Here is a 17,605-nt window from a genome sequence, read left to right as displayed (position 1 = left end):
AAACCTTATTGCTTCCAAAGTCTGCAAGGCTGCCTTTTACAGAACTGCTGCCTGCCAACTTGGTTCTCAAACTGCGCTTTTGCATGGAGTTGTTGTAGTCCAAAAGAGGACCTTTTTTCATTGAGGGTTCAGTCATCCCATTTTTCTGGCTTGATGAGATCTTTGAATATAAGCTACTTCCATCCACACTGAGCATCCCTACTAAAGGGAGTCTGATAGAGACTTTCATTTCCATTGTGGTTTCTCCATAGAGGTCTATTAATCTTTGTATTCATGGAACCTGTAAAATAAGTTTGGGGAGATGGCATAGGTGTACCCCTCAATCATTGTCTCATAGTCATGATTGACCATAGTTTAGTAATTGTATCTGCAATTTGACACAGTATCATGTTATGTATGTTCAAGGTTTCTGTTTCTGCTGACATAATCTGGCAAGTTATGAATCCAGCTCAGACTTGCTTATTTTCTACTCAAAAGCTCACCTTTACTGGCTAAATGTTTTGTTTGTTTCATAAGACACATTCTCATGGATTATGTGTGTCCTTGATATGGAGGAAGGTATTCTTTATGGAGATTAAATTATATTCTTTAGACTTCATTTTTTTTTGTTCAATTTTTTTGTTTGTTTGGTGTTTGTTGCTGTTGTTTTGGTTTGGGGCTCGTTTTGTTTTGTGTATTGGTGTTGGGTTGTTTTTTTTCAACAGCAGCTGTAGGGTCCAGTGTGTTGTGGGGTTCTATCTGATCACATTCTATTTCATTTCCTGAAGAAGGAGAATTGTGTTTGAGCAGAACAGGCCACAATCAGGAGTTGAGAAGCATTCTTTTCAAGTTTGTTGTATCATATATATATTCAGAAGAAATTATATATGTTAAGCTCAGAGACAAAATGTATAAATGAGCTTTCTGCAAGTTTTAAACTCTCATGTACCGCTTGGGTGCTGGGGCATCTAAGTTTTTAGAGGAAACTATTGCAGAATGGATGTTACATCAGTAAACAGGTTTTTTTCCATTGTCCTTTCCACTTGCTATTTTTCTTAAGACAGCATTTAGCTATTACTCAAAACTTTTATTTTCTCAGTTCTCTCTATCTTTTATTTCGATTTAACAATTATTGTGATATGTAGTATTTGCTTATGTCTGTTGCTAGTTGTTTGCAGAAAACTACCTTCTTTCTTACTTTTTCATTCAGGTCAGATTTAAATAGCAAATCATTAACTTAGTGCAATGCAGATTTTTCTCAGTGAACTCACTCAGTAGCACATTTATGCTTTTACAGGTGATTATAGTCAATGTTTATCTGAGAATCATTAATGCTAGAAACATGAAGAAAAATATTTTAAAAACATATTACTATACCAAAGAATTTTTCTGCTGTCAGAATTTTCTTTGAAGAAAACATGCTGAAAATGCAAGTGCTTATTTTCTTTGGAGGAACTAACATGAATTGAACTGCTAAACCTCTTATTTTTAAGAAATAGGGTATCCTCAGAGACCTTGCAGTAATGATCTTAGATTAGGTGAAAGCTTAAAATAGACAAGGAGTGAATGCTTTTAAAAATATTCTGTCAAATGGCTGAACATTGTAATACATTTATCCTAAAAATGTCATTAGAATACGTAATAAGATTGTAGTTTATGCCTGTCTATGATTGTTTGCATAGATTTTTGGTGGGCCTGCTAACATGCTTAGACAAGTGCTCATATATAACCTTTGTAGAATTGTGGCAGTAGTTATACAAAAAAAATCAATATATGAGGCTAAAGTATTGAAAAATAGGATTTTCTACCAGTTAGATGCACACCATTAAGGTATAGTAAGAATTTAAGATATTGAGCTTGCTGGGTAAGGCTTCAAGTGAAATCCTTGTTACTTTGTTTGCCGGGTTTTTCGCTTTGTAGTAAATGCTTATAGAAACTTGTGACAATTGTTCTAGCTCTCTATGTAAATTTCTTTTCCAATTTGAGAGAATTAGGTTTTTGAGTGTTTGTGTGGTTTCTCAGGTTTCCTTTTTTTAAATTATTTTTTATTTTGGGTTGGTTTTGTTTGTTTGCTTGCTTGCTTTGTTGTTTTTGGTCCAATGGTTGATTTTTATTGAGAAGAAAGATAAGGATGTGATGAGTCCCGTGACTTGACCCTTTCAGGATCATTCTGCAGCAAATTTTACTGACTCTGCAGCCTGTAATGTCAGCTTCTTCTGTGAACAGTCAAAGGTGTAGAAAAAAAAACAAGAACTACAGCAACAGAGATCACAGTAGCACTAATACTGTAAAGTGTAGGAGTATCATAGTGATAACCAAGACTGAGGCCCTAGCCAATGGAGGTATGTTCTAAGGGAAACATGACTTACCACTTGAAGCCCACCTTAACCCCTAACTTCTGCGGCCAGTGCTGAGTGCTTTGGAAACTGCAGTCAGAGCTGTAACACATGTTGTGGTGAACTACTTGTGGACTTCAGAATTCTACATTTTCTTTTCCTACACCCTTTTATGCAATAACGGCATTGTGTGTGAGCCCTAGGTTTGCTTTTACAATGATTATACAACTTCAGCATATGAAAATTAAGGCATTCTCAAACTTTCTAAGCTGCAGGCACAATGCACATGTATTACTTGAGGTCACTCTTGTAAATTCTTTAATTGGTTGCAGAAGTTAGTATTTATAGTACTGTGTTGGTGGAAAACTTGCATGTCACTACTTTAAAACAACATAGATCTGTTTGTGTTTATTCATGATGGACAGTGACATTTGTAGCTGTTGGTAAGCAAGCAGAGATTCAAACTCATTCTATGTCAGGCTGTAGTGATCTCAACTGTTCAGGATGTAATGATTTCAAGTATTCAGTAGTCTGTGGGCAATCACATTCACAGTAATATGCTTGAACCAGAATTCTGAGTTATTATTGCCATCTTCAGTTTTAACTTTAGTTTCTCATGGCCATGGGCAGCACCTTGAAAATGTTTCTGTTGGGGAATGCTAGGCTTTGATGAATGTGATGTTACAGATAAATACTTCCACGTTAGTTCAAAGCATAAGTATCCCATTGCTATGCAATTAAATGATACTCAGATCCTAATAAATGATACCTTGCTGAGGTGCTTTCCATCCATAATGCCTGTATCTGTTTTCAGTGAAGCTGTTAAAGAACTGGGATTTCTTATTGGTTTTACCCTCAGTAGTATTTAATTAAAATTCAGTTTGTGACAGGAATTGTCTTGGCTGCCAGTGAGATTTTTTTTAAAGTGTGCTGTTAGGGCACTTGGCAAAAATGAGGAAGAAATGTTTCCTGTCCCACAGAGTCTATAAAACAAATGCCTAATCCAAATTCCCTTGAAATTTGTGAAAAAAAAACAATCACTTTCTTGCTTATCTGAGAGGTATAGTGTTGTTTTCAGATGTTGTGTTACAATTTTTAAACCATGAAAAATTAATTTATATTTAAAGGTGATTTGAAGTAAAGTATGTTATCTCAGCAACATTAAGTCTGTATTGAACTCGGGGGAAATTGTCCAACTCTGTGCTGTAATCTGTGGTTCTAGAGACTTCCTCTGTGTTACTGGATTTTGGGCACCTTGATACTCAGTACATTTTTAAGACGGTAGGCGTGTAGAAGTGTTTGCTTACAACTTTAAGCCAATACATTTTTCATAGCCTAAAACATCTGCAAGAATACTAGGAATTGACATGAATATAGATGTTTTGGTAAGAACAAAAATCAACTGTTTATAGGACTTGAAATAGCTACCTGGGTATCACTTGGTATTGGCAATTTAGCAGTCTGTAGTTTTCTGATGTTCAGCAGTCTGTAGTTTTCTGATCTACTGAACTTATTCCCTTACAGTGTTAGGAAGGAATTGAAATAAAAGGTTGTGCTATATGTCAATGTGGTAAAGATGCTGACATGAATTCTGTTTTGAATTGTGGCAAGTCAGTCATGTAGTTAGCTGAAGATATCACTTCGGATCACTTCTCCTCCCCTCTATTTATTTAAATAACTAGGTGTTTGGTTGGTTGCTTTTTGCTGTTGTCTGAAAACTGAGGTAAGAAACTTCCATGTGACATCACACTCGCTAGACTGCATATCACTGCAGTGGCAAAATTATGCTTAGTACACACCTACTACTGAGTCACTAAAGTTTAGTAACAGTTTTCTATTATAATTTGAAATAGAAACATATTACGAGATGAACATTAACAAATAAAGCTTTATAGAGACTCTTATACAGCAGACAGTATTCTAAACTGAAAGCATGTTTTGCTTTCGAGGTTTGACTGTTCTGACTCGTGGTATTGCTGCCTCAGGAATCTAAAAAGTCTGCTCACCATACCCTCAGACTGTGAACAAGCACTGATTCATTGTCCTCTGGATCTGCAGACCTTGCTAGAATCTTATGCTGGTCGCAGAAGGCAGAAAGGTTTGAATCCTAGTTTACTGAATGGAAAACTGTATTGCTTTGATTTTTTTTTTCCTTTTTTTTTATACCTCAAATATTGCACTGCCTTAAATCCAAAGTGCTAAATCTACTAATTGGAGTTATTTGTGGAAGAAAGTCTGTCTTTGAGTTGTTGTGGGGAAGAGGAAGAAGGATTCTTCTGAAGCTTAATTTTTGCCCTGAAGCTAACTCTTGTTGAAATTAGTAAGAGTATACTTATTTTACCAGACATTGATCTGACTTTTAACCATACTCTTAGCTTGGACAGCTTAGCCATATGATTTTCAAAGTAGCATGTCCTATTATTCTGAAACGTGAGTTCTGCTAGCATTGTTCCCGTGTTTCTTGCTCATGTTGCCAGTGTTCCGCAAGCAGGGCAGCTGTTCATCATCAAGCTGTCACGGAGCACATTGTGGCCAGGACCCCACAGTGGGTACTAAATGTGTGATATTTTTGGTATGCACATGTACCAGCTAAGGCCCCTATGCACCTTGTGAAACAAACATCAAGTCAACAAATTAATTTACAGGGAGCAGTCAGAGGTGTGAGCCAAGTTTGGGTTTCCCATGTCTGTAGTTTTGTAACCACAGGCTTAGTGGTGTCACTGAGAAAGGACTGTCAGACCCAGTCCTGCTGCCTGTACTCTCAGAATGTGAGGGTGGTGCTTATACAAGCAGTTGCTCTGATGCTGCAGAATTTGTCTTTAGTTTTTGTGTCCGGTCTGTGGCTACTGCTCATATGTAGCTACATCAAAAAAGGAGATGGTATTTCAGAGCCCCATTTTAGGAGGAAAATTGGTAATTTTTAAATTTTGTGCTGATGTGACAATTCTAATTCAAGTGAGGTTGCTTGTACCTTCATTTTAAATAGACATAAAATAATACATTTAATCAGAGCTCTAGCTTCCTAGCCAAGTCTCAAGAAATATTCCTCAGGCTGTTTCAGCTTTCATAATCTTGTAATGATATCATTCCAAATGCCATGTCTTTTTAATCTGCTTGCAATATGAAGCCTGCACAAAGTCAAAATACACTCTTTATCAGCTATGATTATACAATTGTATAATATCTTTATTCATTATAACCCAAAGTAACTGCATTTATTTAGTGAAGATTGATCTAGGATTGAAACTATTGCTACATTCTTGCTTAAGGAAAAAAAAAAATCTTCCTGTATTCAACAACCTTCTATATTTCTTTCCAAAAGAAAAAGCATCTAGATCAAAGCAAGAAAATAGTGTCAGTGAAAGAGTTTAAAATGAATACTTCCCTGGAGTGGGACAAAGGAAATCCAGTTTTCTTTTTTTCTCTTGTAAAAGACCCTCCTGCTCAGATTTCATCTTTGTATGATTTTCAGATGTCTTTCTGTTTACATCTGATTGTGTCTCTCTCTCTCTCTGGCTCGTTCTCATTCCGTTTGTACAGTGAATCTGTGCAGAGTTTTACAGTGCTGTGGAACTAAGGTGAGTGGAATGCCGTCCTTTCCAAATTTCAGATAACTCGCAGGGTAACTGGCATGTTGTCTCGAACGCTCATTGCTCGAACCAGCAGATGGTGCTGTGCAGCATCTTATGATTCCACGTACCGACTAGAATTAATTTTTTTGAGCCAGAAAACTACTTAAAGTTTCTAGTGCAATCCCTGAGCTGAAACAAATGTTTGTGAAATTAAGTAGTGATTTCCTTTAAGTCTGGGGCACTATTTTATTGGGTATGTTTTCAGTCTTTAGATGTTAACATATGCCATATATCGTTTCGTTTTTTCCTGATGGAATCAAGGGGTACCCAAGCACACTTAAACCAACTGTAACTGTTCATGTCACTTAGTAAAGGTTTGAGTTTTCTGACAGAGTAACTAATAAAACTTTCATATTAAGAGCTAAAATGGCTTAGAAGAGAAAGAAATTCTGGGAACTGTAAGTAAAAACAGCAGCTAAGCCTTTTATTTATGGAATACATGTGAGGGAAAGTTTGTTGTTCTGGTTTGGGGTTTGGCTTTGTTTTGTTTTGTTTTCTCCCTCAACAATAACCCTAGCTGTGTGAATAGTACAAAACACTTGAAATATTCAATTGTATACTGCATACTAACAGAAGACCTAAAAAATATACAATGAGGTAACGTACTCTGTGTGTAACTTGTAGATAAAAACTACGTAACAAATGAAAATACTTTGTGTTAGGTCTTAAAATTGCAGTGTACATGTGCATTGCACTAAAATTCAGTTATTTAACAAAAGGGTTAAGTGAAAATTCTGATGCAAGAATCAAATATGGAGCACTTGAATTGTAAATAAGATCGTTCCAAGGTTGCTGTTTGTTGTGTTAGTCAGTGACAAGTACAACATTTTTAATGCATGCCATAAGATTAGTCTACCCAAAGTAAACAAGCAGTAGTCTGTGTGCATCTTCAGCAATTGGTTAGAGCTATATGTATGCATCTTTGTTTCTGATAATGGATTCAAGTTCAACATAAATAAAAAACAGTGTGCATTAAGGAGGATAAATATCTAATTGCCATAATCTGCATCTAGAAGTGAAGGGATGTAAACATGCTAACCACAGAAAACAATTCTTCAGAACACAAAGTATCAAAGTATCTGTGCTCCTTTTGTCTATTAAGCCTTTCCTCTTCAGAGATAGAAAGCATTATTAGGATTTGGGTTTTTTTTTAATCATAGTGCTTGAGCTGTTTACATATGAGATGGAGTTGTATTATGTGAACTGTATTCATTTTGTGATGCTGCTGTAAAATGCCTTCTTTGTAGATTGTAAGATCAGTAGAGAGGAGACCTAATCTGTTAAAAGTTTTGATATAATTTTAAATAGTTTTCTGAGACAGAAATCAGTTCTAGTTCAGAAGTGACATTGCATTTTTATCTTAACACTTTAAAGAATGGAGTAACAGTTTTATATCAATATGCATGAACAAGTTGTGTATAGAATGTAGTATATTTTTGCTATCGTTTATGTTTAAAAATGTACTGTACTTGCTTAGTTTGAAAAGGAATGCAAGCCATTTGCTTTAGAAGTGTATGGCATAGGCCCAGGCAGAACTATGTTTCTGCAGAGCATCCTGAGTATTAAACCTTATAGCTAACAGAAATCAAAACCTATTAATATTATGATGAGCTCTTTGTGGGTGACTATATCAATTTAGAAAACTACTGTGAAAGGGTAACTTGGATTTAAATAACATGGATTGTTCTCCCAAGAATGAGGGCTTTTTTTTTTTAGATAACTGGCTAACACATTTCAGTAGCTGCATACTTCTCTCTCGTTTGTTTGGTTTTTTTCTTTTAAACAAAATGCTTGATGGAATATTTTCCACTGATAATTTTTTAAGAAGTTGGCTTATATCTGGCTTTCAGAGTATGTACATAGTATCTCTGTATTTGGATTTTAATATACTAGAATCTAGTTCTACTTTCTAAAAATATCGGGTTTAGATTTACATTAAAATATGTAAGAGTTTGAGACTATCTTGTATGTTGAAAAAAAAATGTGATAAGAAGAATGTATTAGTGATAAGTTATCAAAGGAAACAGTTAAATAGTGACAATGTTCACACTTAGTGTCTTCATGTCAGCACTTTAATTGTCTCTTATGAAGCTGATGATTCTTTTAAAGGAACTCTCATTTAAAGAGACAATTCAGAATTTAAAGGCTCTCATTGAAATTGCTGTAATGCTGTGATATTCATCACAGTTTTAGCATTTTTAAGAATTCTGAAACCAGAAAATGCTGACAACTATTTGTGGTTGTTGCTTTTGTTGACTGGCTTATATTTCTGTAAAATTAAGCACTTGATTAGAGGAAAAAAATCCTAACAGCAGCCTATTGTTGCTGTGACGTTAATAGCTGAAAAAGTTCATTTGGAGCTGAGAATCACTATCATATTTTCCAAACTGTACTAATGCAGATAAACATGCTTTTCCAATATACCAGTGTAGGCCTGCTGTCACTGGGATGGAAAGATATGCTTTCTGTCTACACAAAATTTCAGTTGTCCACAGAGCACTAAAAGCAAACTTTTCAGTATCATCTTTAATATTTCAGGAATATGTATAATTAAATGTCAGTTAATTTTCTGTGATGAACTTTGGCCTAATTTTGTGATGTCTTTCCTATTTAATATCCTGAAAGTAAGTGCTGAAATGATTAAGTTGCTTGTCCTTGAACTCGTTGCATTACTACACTTCATCTCACTTCATCATTTAATTTGTATGGTTTCCAAATCGGAGTGATTATCATCTATTAGGACCTCTGGTGACAGAGGGCAGGACACTGATGTATCAGAGTTAATAAAGCAGAAACACAAGCCTAATTACTATGGGAGGTAAGCCATGCTGGCAAGATTTACCTTTCACATAAGGTCTATATGTGGTTAATACTTACAAATAAAGATGGATAGATAGGCATCTATATGTGTGCAGGTTGCAATCATTCACTTTTGTATTACAATTTTTTATATATTGGCCTTTTTTTGTAGGCTTCTGTGCACATATCACTGCAATAATTTCCAGGTGCTTTATGTTCAGTTTTGAAAACTTAGCTCTACATGGAAGCTTTCATCTGAGTTAACTTAAATGGTTATGTAAATACAGTACAGATGCTCTCAGGCATGGCTTCTACATCTGCAAATTCATATTAAAAAGTATGCACACTGTATGTATTAGCTTAAGATTTATTCAAAACTTTTCTAGCTTAAGATTTATTTAAAATATTTCTGTGCCTTACAAACTGAAAATATTTGTCATGCAAGTATTAAATATGAATACAGAATATTAGCCACAATTTTGTATGAAATTTTGAAAGAGGAGTCTGCACGTGGGTATAGTTCTATACAAGTATGTTCACACCCACATAGGTAGAGAAGTCAGTACTGTGAACAGGGTTTTTGTTGTTGTTGTTGTTTTGCTGCCATCGTCTTATTAGTCACATACACAGTGTCAATTTGCAGTTTTTACGGATCACAGTGGCTTTAAAGGTGAAATGTTTTAATCAAATACTTTGAATCTTTACAAATTGTACACATATTTTTAAAAAGAAACCTCACATCTGCAACTATAATTGTATTTCATTTGCTGTGAATTATGTGAGTCTGGGAACTTCTAAGTGTTTCTCTGAGAAGTATTTATGACTATTTGTTCTGAAGTGCTGCAGTACTTATTCAATAAAAAGAAAAACACACAAGTTTTTGCCCTATGAGATTGAAAAATGTTGTGGTAGCTTATACAAGACCTTATATAAAATGTTTCATTGATTGACTGTATGTCAATTTTAATTTAAGCTTTATGATTCAATCTGTGTCTATTTTTAATTTAAGTGGATTACATTCCGTAAAGATCCTTTTACTGTATTGACTTGGATGTACCATATTATTAGGTACTATGAGTTCAGCTTCTACAAATCTGTTAATACATAAAACCATAAGAAGCCTCTTATGTTCAAACCAGGTTAGAGTGAAGACATCAGATTAATATTTGATCATGTAGAAGTGCCCTTAATCAGATTTACTTATTTCTCAGAGTGTTTCTGCAATTATCATAATTGTTGTGCTAAATATGTTTGTCTTTATATCTGGCTTTGGGCATAATCTTCTGCCTTGAAACCCTCATTGTGGGACTCAGATTCCTGCACAAAACCCAATTAATATTAAGATGACAGTCCCTGATGAGTTCCCAAGAAGCCAGCAGCTGAGCAGACTCTGTAACATTCTTAAGTACAGACTACTTGAATGATCAAGAGCATCTGAGGGAGACACACAATTCAATAATCCCTTTCTCAGGAAAGTCAAGAGTCCTGTGAGATAAGAGTGAAATCAAAGGAACACATCAGAAAGAAAATGACTGGTATAGTCTTGTAGTGTCTCTATTAAAATGCAAAAGTTATGGATTTTTTTAGGGGTGATGGGAACCTTTTCTGTTTTATTGATTTCTTTTTATAGTTTGATGATTTCTCTAAGATTATCTTAAAAGCTTAAAGAAAAAAAGAGACTTCATCAAAAGGTATTTTGTGTGTCAGGAGCATATATACTTTTTTTTGTTTTGTTTCAGTTATATTAACTAATACAGCACATTTCAGTGGTTCTTGGTTTTGAGACTTAAACTTATGCACTTAATGTATATGTTTGTTGTGGGTTTTATGCTGATGGTGACCCACACATGATAAATAGCCCAAGTGTGACGTTGCAAGAATTATTCAATGCAAATACAGAGTTGCAGAAAAGGAATGCTATTTGCTGGAGTTTTGTTTATGCATTAAAATGGCAACACTTGGTCTTTCTGATATCCTCTTCCATGGTCTGATACCAATAGCTACATATACAGTCTGATGGGAGCATGCTAACCTATTGATTTGTAATCAGAAATTGGTATCCTGTCACTTTAAAAGGGAAGCACTAAGGGGCAGTAAAAACAAGCCTGTCTGTTCTAGCTGGAGCTCTGCTTCAGGCTCCATGCTGAACATTTTCTTTTAAGGAGTTCCTTTTTAAAAAAAATGAAGATTCTACAGTTAGATTCAAGAGGCCTGTTACTTACTATTTTGTTGTGTTGTGCAGGTTTTGTGTGTTTAAATTGTTTTTTGAGTAATTGACAAATAGCCATTATTATTACTGTTGTTATTATTATTATTTATTATATGGCTGAAACAGATATGTCTAGAGGTAAAAACACAAAAGCAAACAAAACATCTCAGTGCTGGTAAGTGTTCTTCCACTATAGAATTAAATCATTAACAAAGTTTCATTATCTGAAACTTGTTAGACAGTGAGCTAGTAACATTACTGAGTGGTTAGAAATGCTCTTCTGTTCAAAAATGCTCTTCTGTATCTTTGTTAGTGATCCTGCATTGTCCCTTAGATTTAAGTCTAATGTATTTCACTGAATGAATTTATTCAAATAGTCACATAAAGATTTGTTTCAATGCCAGTAAGGCTCTAATAGAATGCAGCATAGGCAGTCTCTAAATATGGATTTTGAAGTCTCACTCTTCCTATGTTTTCAGTTTAGTTTATTGTATATTATGGTACACATTGCAGCTGAGGACGTTATCCTAAGAAAGTCTAGTATTACATTAGAAGTATAACCTGCCAACATAAGCATATTTGTTCCTTTCCTCATGCCAAACTAGACTAAATTATGAAGGATGTGGAATAAAATGTTCCTTCTAGTTTTCTTCTGCCTAATTAATATTCAAAAACATTAGAGGGAAAAATGAATACCTAAATCATACATATGTATATGCCTTTTGAGCATTATAATAAAAGCAAAATAACCCCTTACTTGGTTAAAATCCAACTTAAGAGTCAACATACAAAGGTGACTGCTGTATAATATTAGACATATCTGTATTATGTGGGCATGTTACTGCTCCACCAGAATCTCTCAATAGTAATTATTATGCCAAGCACCCTGTTGGCACAATTACACTAAAGCTCTAATTAGTAGCAGTAAGATTAGAACCCCTACATGTTAAATCTGTAGAAGCAAAGCTGAGTGAAGGATTTAAAACAGTTTCAAAACATTGTATTGTCTTTATTACAGTCTTTTTATTTCAGTAAAGAAGGGTTTTCTATAAAATGCACTTAAAATAATCTGGTCCTGTCACTAAAAATAGGAAAGATAAGGTAATTGCAGTCAAATCTCAGTATTTTTTGTCTATCTAGGTGCTTTATAGCTGAAGCGAGAAATCCTGTGAGCTCTAGTGGAAGTTACATACTTCGAAAATTTTCCTTCAATGAACTGATAAATTTTGGATGGATAAAAGCTTTTCCTGGTGCCTTCTGTTATGTCTTAGTTATCATTGAGTGTTCTGTGCCATAACTTTCTGGCACGTGGCAAGTGTTGTGTCAGAACTGTATTGGTAGCTAAACATGATCCTTGTTAATTCACACTTTTCTCAATTCCACTCTGCCATTCTTTCTGCAAAGGAATGAAAATGCAAAGTTCATTGTCCAGTTATGGTTTTACAGACTGTACATTAACAGTGGCCAATGTCAGTATGAATCTGTTCCCTTGGTAGGGGAAAAACAGAAGCCAGCACAAGAAATGTCAAAGGATTGATTTCATGATTTTAAAACTTGTGGTCTTACCACCTGTCCAATAGAAAGCAGAGTTTAGTGGTTTTAAAATAATTGGTCATTCCTCATTGTCTAAATTTTGTATCTCTTAAAACATACTTAAAAATACCTACTTCTGTATGGCACTTTGTGTATTCTGTAAGATGTTTTTTTTCCTCAATGGTGCATCTTAACTACAGTATATTCACGTAATGCATCAACTGTTCACTCTTAGAATAACAAAAGATTTCATGCCTATGTTTATCCACCCCCCCCCAGCCCCCCCCCTTATTCCAGTTCTTAAGATACTTGGTGTTCGAAGGGAATTCTCTGTTTTAGGAACAACTTTTATAGCTGTACTGAATTGTGATAATGATTCCTCTCATCAGTTTAATTATTCTTATTTATAGTGTATGCCAATTTCTCACTGAGAAAATTATTGTATGATTGCTTTGTCTTAACGTTTATTGATTGCATAGTGCTGCTGCCATTAATGAAGAAAGCTGCATGCAAAGCTAACTGAACCTGGTAAATATATTCCCACTACTTCCAGTAAGATTTGAATTATATTTACAGTAGAAATGGCCTTTACGGAGCTCTGATCAGGCCTCTCCAGAGGGGAGAAGGACACCTTTTGTGGTTCCCATCTAAGTTATTTTAGAGGCAGATTTATAAGCAAAATGGAAAGGCAAAGACCTCAGAGTTAATTTTATGAGAGGTTTTGCACTTAAGCCCTTCATGTGTTAGGGTACTCTTTATTACTGCTGCACATCTCACTAACTTGTTCTGACATAAAAAAAATATAAAGACAAAATTGGGAGGGGAGGAGTTGCCTCTTTTTAGAGGTTTCTCTTATTGTGCTTTTCCACAGCAGAAGGAGTTTTACATGACAGTGTTATTCTGTTTTGTCAGCCCAGAAAGAGGCGTTAAAGTATTTCTCAGTACAGCTTCAGGCTGTTTTGGTGACTTGTGCTGCTGCTGAGAGAAGTACCCTTTCCATTATATTGCACTAACTCTACTCAGCCTCATATAATCAATCTAGTTAAATACCTTTCTTTGTAAATGCTTAAATTTTGAGGGCACAGGTGAAAATCATCAGTGCTGCAAAGGTATTGAGTTTTTATATATGTTATTCAGACTTAATTTATATACAGTCCTTGCTATCTATAATATGTGGCAGACTCAAGAATCTGCTTTGGTATTCACTCTTATTTATTTATTTTCAGTCTCAGTTCAGGGATGAAAACTTTAAATTATTTATTAATAATAAGACAGCTGTCATGAAAGAAGTTTTGCGATTTTAAAGAATTAAAAATTGTGTAAGTCCATGTTTCTCTCATTGTTAGTACTATTAAACACATATTAGCATGGTCATTTTTGTTTAATGGAAACAAATAACAGTTAATCTTATTGGGAGGTTAAGTGGGTTTACTCTGTAAAGGGCAAATCCCAGATGAATGTTTTCTTTTTTAAAGAATAGCTTTAGTCACTGACAGATGGTCTCTGTCTGAGTCTCCCTGTAGACAGATACAGTTTCTTTTTACACGTTTATGAAAGTTGGAGATACAGATATTCAGTAATATGCTGTTGTGTAGGACAAAGCGCAAGCCTGGTGGATTGATAGGATTAGATTTCAGAAGAGTGACATATGGTTGGTTTACCAAAGTGGGCAAATTTTGAAAGGAAAAAAAAAAAAAAAAGGGTATCTACAGTTACAGCGACTCATATAACAGGAGAATTTGTATTGTGACAATTGTCTCTTTCAAAAGATAGTATGGTAGCTCTTATTTAACTCTGCTTTGAGTTGGGTCCATCATTCTTAGGTCCTGATTTTGTGCATTTCTGGCTTTCAATTGTCATGTGAACCTAAGTGTGGAAACCCAGAAGTGCCCTGATTTACAACATTGGTAATTTGGTCCTTGACCCTAACCAATCAGATATCGATATCACTTACATCTGTATTGCAAATGTGCTTTATAACACATCAGCCTCCACAATCCTGCATGATAATCCTGCATTTTACTTACCCTGTATGCTACATCTGAGGTTATAACATAATTATAACCTTAGTCAAATAACTATACAACATATTTAGTGGCAATTTGTCACACTAAAATGATTCGTAGGTGTCTTGAGTAAGTCTGGTTATATTTATGTGTTATGCCATACCGTGTTGTGGGGTGATGGAGTTTGCTAGATTTCATAGATTTACTGTGTCTGCTTTTTTTTATGACTGACATAGCAATAACCAGATTGCAGGGATATTTATGTTGTTTGTGGCTTAGCAAGATAATTAAAGGATATAAATTAATCAAGTGCAATTAATTAGAAACTTTATGTTCACAGCAGTCCTTCTTTGCATGTATAATTTATATGTATTGATTTCCTGGCTTTCATTAGCCTATGAGATAACAGCAAAAATGCATTAGAGAAGAAAATGTACAATTAGCGTGAGAGTGAACCCTGGCATAATTGATAGATCAGCACATGTTTGGGGCAAATATAAAGCTTTGTTAACTGTCATAAGCAGTTAGAATTGATAAGTGGTATTTCACTACATATCTCTCGGCTGATTAATGGTGTTTTTAAAGAGTCTTCTTAATGGGAAGCTGATAGGTCGGTTGAATTTACATTTTAATCAGAGTATTTATGATGGAGGCAGACATAAGAAATTCATTGGCACAGTGGTAAGGACCTTCCCCTGAGGGATTTGGGGGAAGAGAAAGCTTTTTAATACAGCTACTCACCTTCCCCTTCTCTGTGTGACCTGGTCAGCACATAGGAAGGGCAAGCTTATTTGCTATCAACTAATAACTTACTGTCATCAAGAAGAATTTCTAATGTGCTAAGTAGTAAGGTAAGATGAGAATGTCAACTTACAGAACACATGCACACATAATTAGGGAAGAGTGGCTCTGATATTAATGAAAATATTCTGGAACAACTACTTGTGGATCTTTACTGGATGAGCTGCTGTGTTTTAGTTTTGTTTTCATACCTGCAGGACTTTCTACTCTAGTAGAACCCTTGATCAAAGCTAGATTAAAGCCTGAAGAAGGATTTAGAGTAGGTGTGTTGGAATAGCCTCAGCCTGTTTACAGGTGGGGCTTCTAATTCATCATTGAGGTGTCCTTTGTTAGAACAATTGTAATGTGCTTAAAGTCACGTTTGTTACTTAACAGTTACTTCACTGCTTGAAACTAGAGGCTTTCATATAAAAACATTTTCAAGTCTATTTTATTTTCTGATTTTTATATATATGCACACACTCTGCTTTAATAAAAATATCTGGCTGGCACATGTATTATTCTCATCACACCAAGATTCTGTCTAATAAGCACTTTGTCTTAAACTAGTTGTGCACATGGAACAGAGGTAGTAGACTATAGAGTATCTTGCTTTGCTGGTTTTATTGACTTGATTAAGTGGAAAGGTTCACACATCACTTTGGATGAATTCTACTTGATGTTCTTTTGTTTACCTGCTCCAAAAAATGAGCAAGTTTATTTTTCACATAATGTGCTAAATAAAGTTCTGTGATTTTGGTGTTTGGGTGTTGGGATTTTTTTTTAAAGTTTTGTTTAAAACTGCTAAATTAGAGTAATTGATTGATAAAACTAATTAATACAGTATTAAATGTTTAGTATTATAAAGGAAATGGCATCTAACAATGAAAAGAAATGAAGCACCTCATGCTAAAAGTGATAGCTTATTTGTATGTCACATTAGCTGTATCAGAGAAGAATCTTAGGCAATATATAAACACATTAGGTTTGCATTATAAATGTCTTAATTATTCAGAGTTCATTAGTTTCCTCTTTTTTTCCCCACAACTCAAAATAAATGAAAGTTGGATGGGTTTTGTTATTCAGTAGCAGTAGCTATGCAGCATCATTGAGTGACAGTTTCATAGACAGCATGGAAATGGCTTATTCCTTTGGAAAGGAGACAAAGTGATTATTATATCATTTATTATTTTAATGTAGAAATTAGGGTTTCCTACATTTGTAATTCAGATAGGATGCCACCTCAATACAGTTGTCTTTTGTATTGTGTCCTTACTTGCACAATTCATGTTGTGCCTGTTGCTTTACACAGTATTTTTTTGTTGGCTTTGTTGGCATTGCAAATGTGGGTACTACTGTTTTATCTCTCCGGTGGCCACTTGGGAAAAAGCATATTAAGCACTGAAAAATGCCCTTGTGTTATTTCTAGCAATTAGAAACACAAAGCTGAAGAAAAGCTTTTTGATAGAATTTGGACTTAATAGCATCTCCAAATTTAAGTGACTTGACTTAATCCTGCAGGTTACTTTGTCCACAAACAGGAAAATAATTGAATTTGAGATACAGATCTAAGCAGTACATGTGTGATCTTGCTTTCCTTTGAACTAGAGAGATTTCCTGTACCAGAAAGACAGTCCTTCCCTCACCTCTGCCATTTTTTTCTGGGAGATTCCATGTCCTTGTACCCGTTAGGGACTCTTATCAGGCTGAAAAGTCAGGTGCTTACTCAGACTTTTGTATACTAGCATTTTTCTTGCATGCTTACTACTTGCCAGTCATTGAGGCTCTAAGCAGCTTCCCTGCCACCTGTGCTGGAAGCATGCCTTTGCCTGCACTCACCGTCTAAGCTCACCCATAGTGGCCCCAAGAAAGACTTTCTGGAAGAACACTCACTTGAGACTCATTTCTCTTCTTTTCTCTTAAGAAACATTGTGCAGACGAAATTTGTGGATCAGTACATACATATACCTTGCAGTGCATAATTGCATACTTCTTTCTGAGAACTTGGTTTTGAATGAACTAGGTTTACTATGGTAGTTAAACTTGATGGTAAAAGAATTTAAGTCTATCTATATGCAAAAGGAAAAAGCTTCTTGAGTTGTGGTATCTCAAAGGAAATAATAAAAGTTTCCTTGATTCTTAATTTACTTTGAAAGTCAGATATAGAATAGGTGATTGTCACATAGTAGGTATATTGAATATATAATAATTTAATGTTTTTTATTACAGTATACTCTCTGTCATCTTGAGAATAAAAATGCAATTCGCTCCTTCACTCCAAAAATAATCGAAAGAAATTTGTGTCAAATGACAAAGACATTTTCTTATGAA

This window comes from Pogoniulus pusillus, chromosome 20 (genome assembly GCF_015220805.1).
Source record: "Pogoniulus pusillus isolate bPogPus1 chromosome 20, bPogPus1.pri, whole genome shotgun sequence".
Classification (NCBI taxonomy): domain Eukaryota; kingdom Metazoa; phylum Chordata; class Aves; order Piciformes; family Lybiidae; genus Pogoniulus; species Pogoniulus pusillus.
This window is presented reverse-complemented; position numbering follows the sequence as displayed.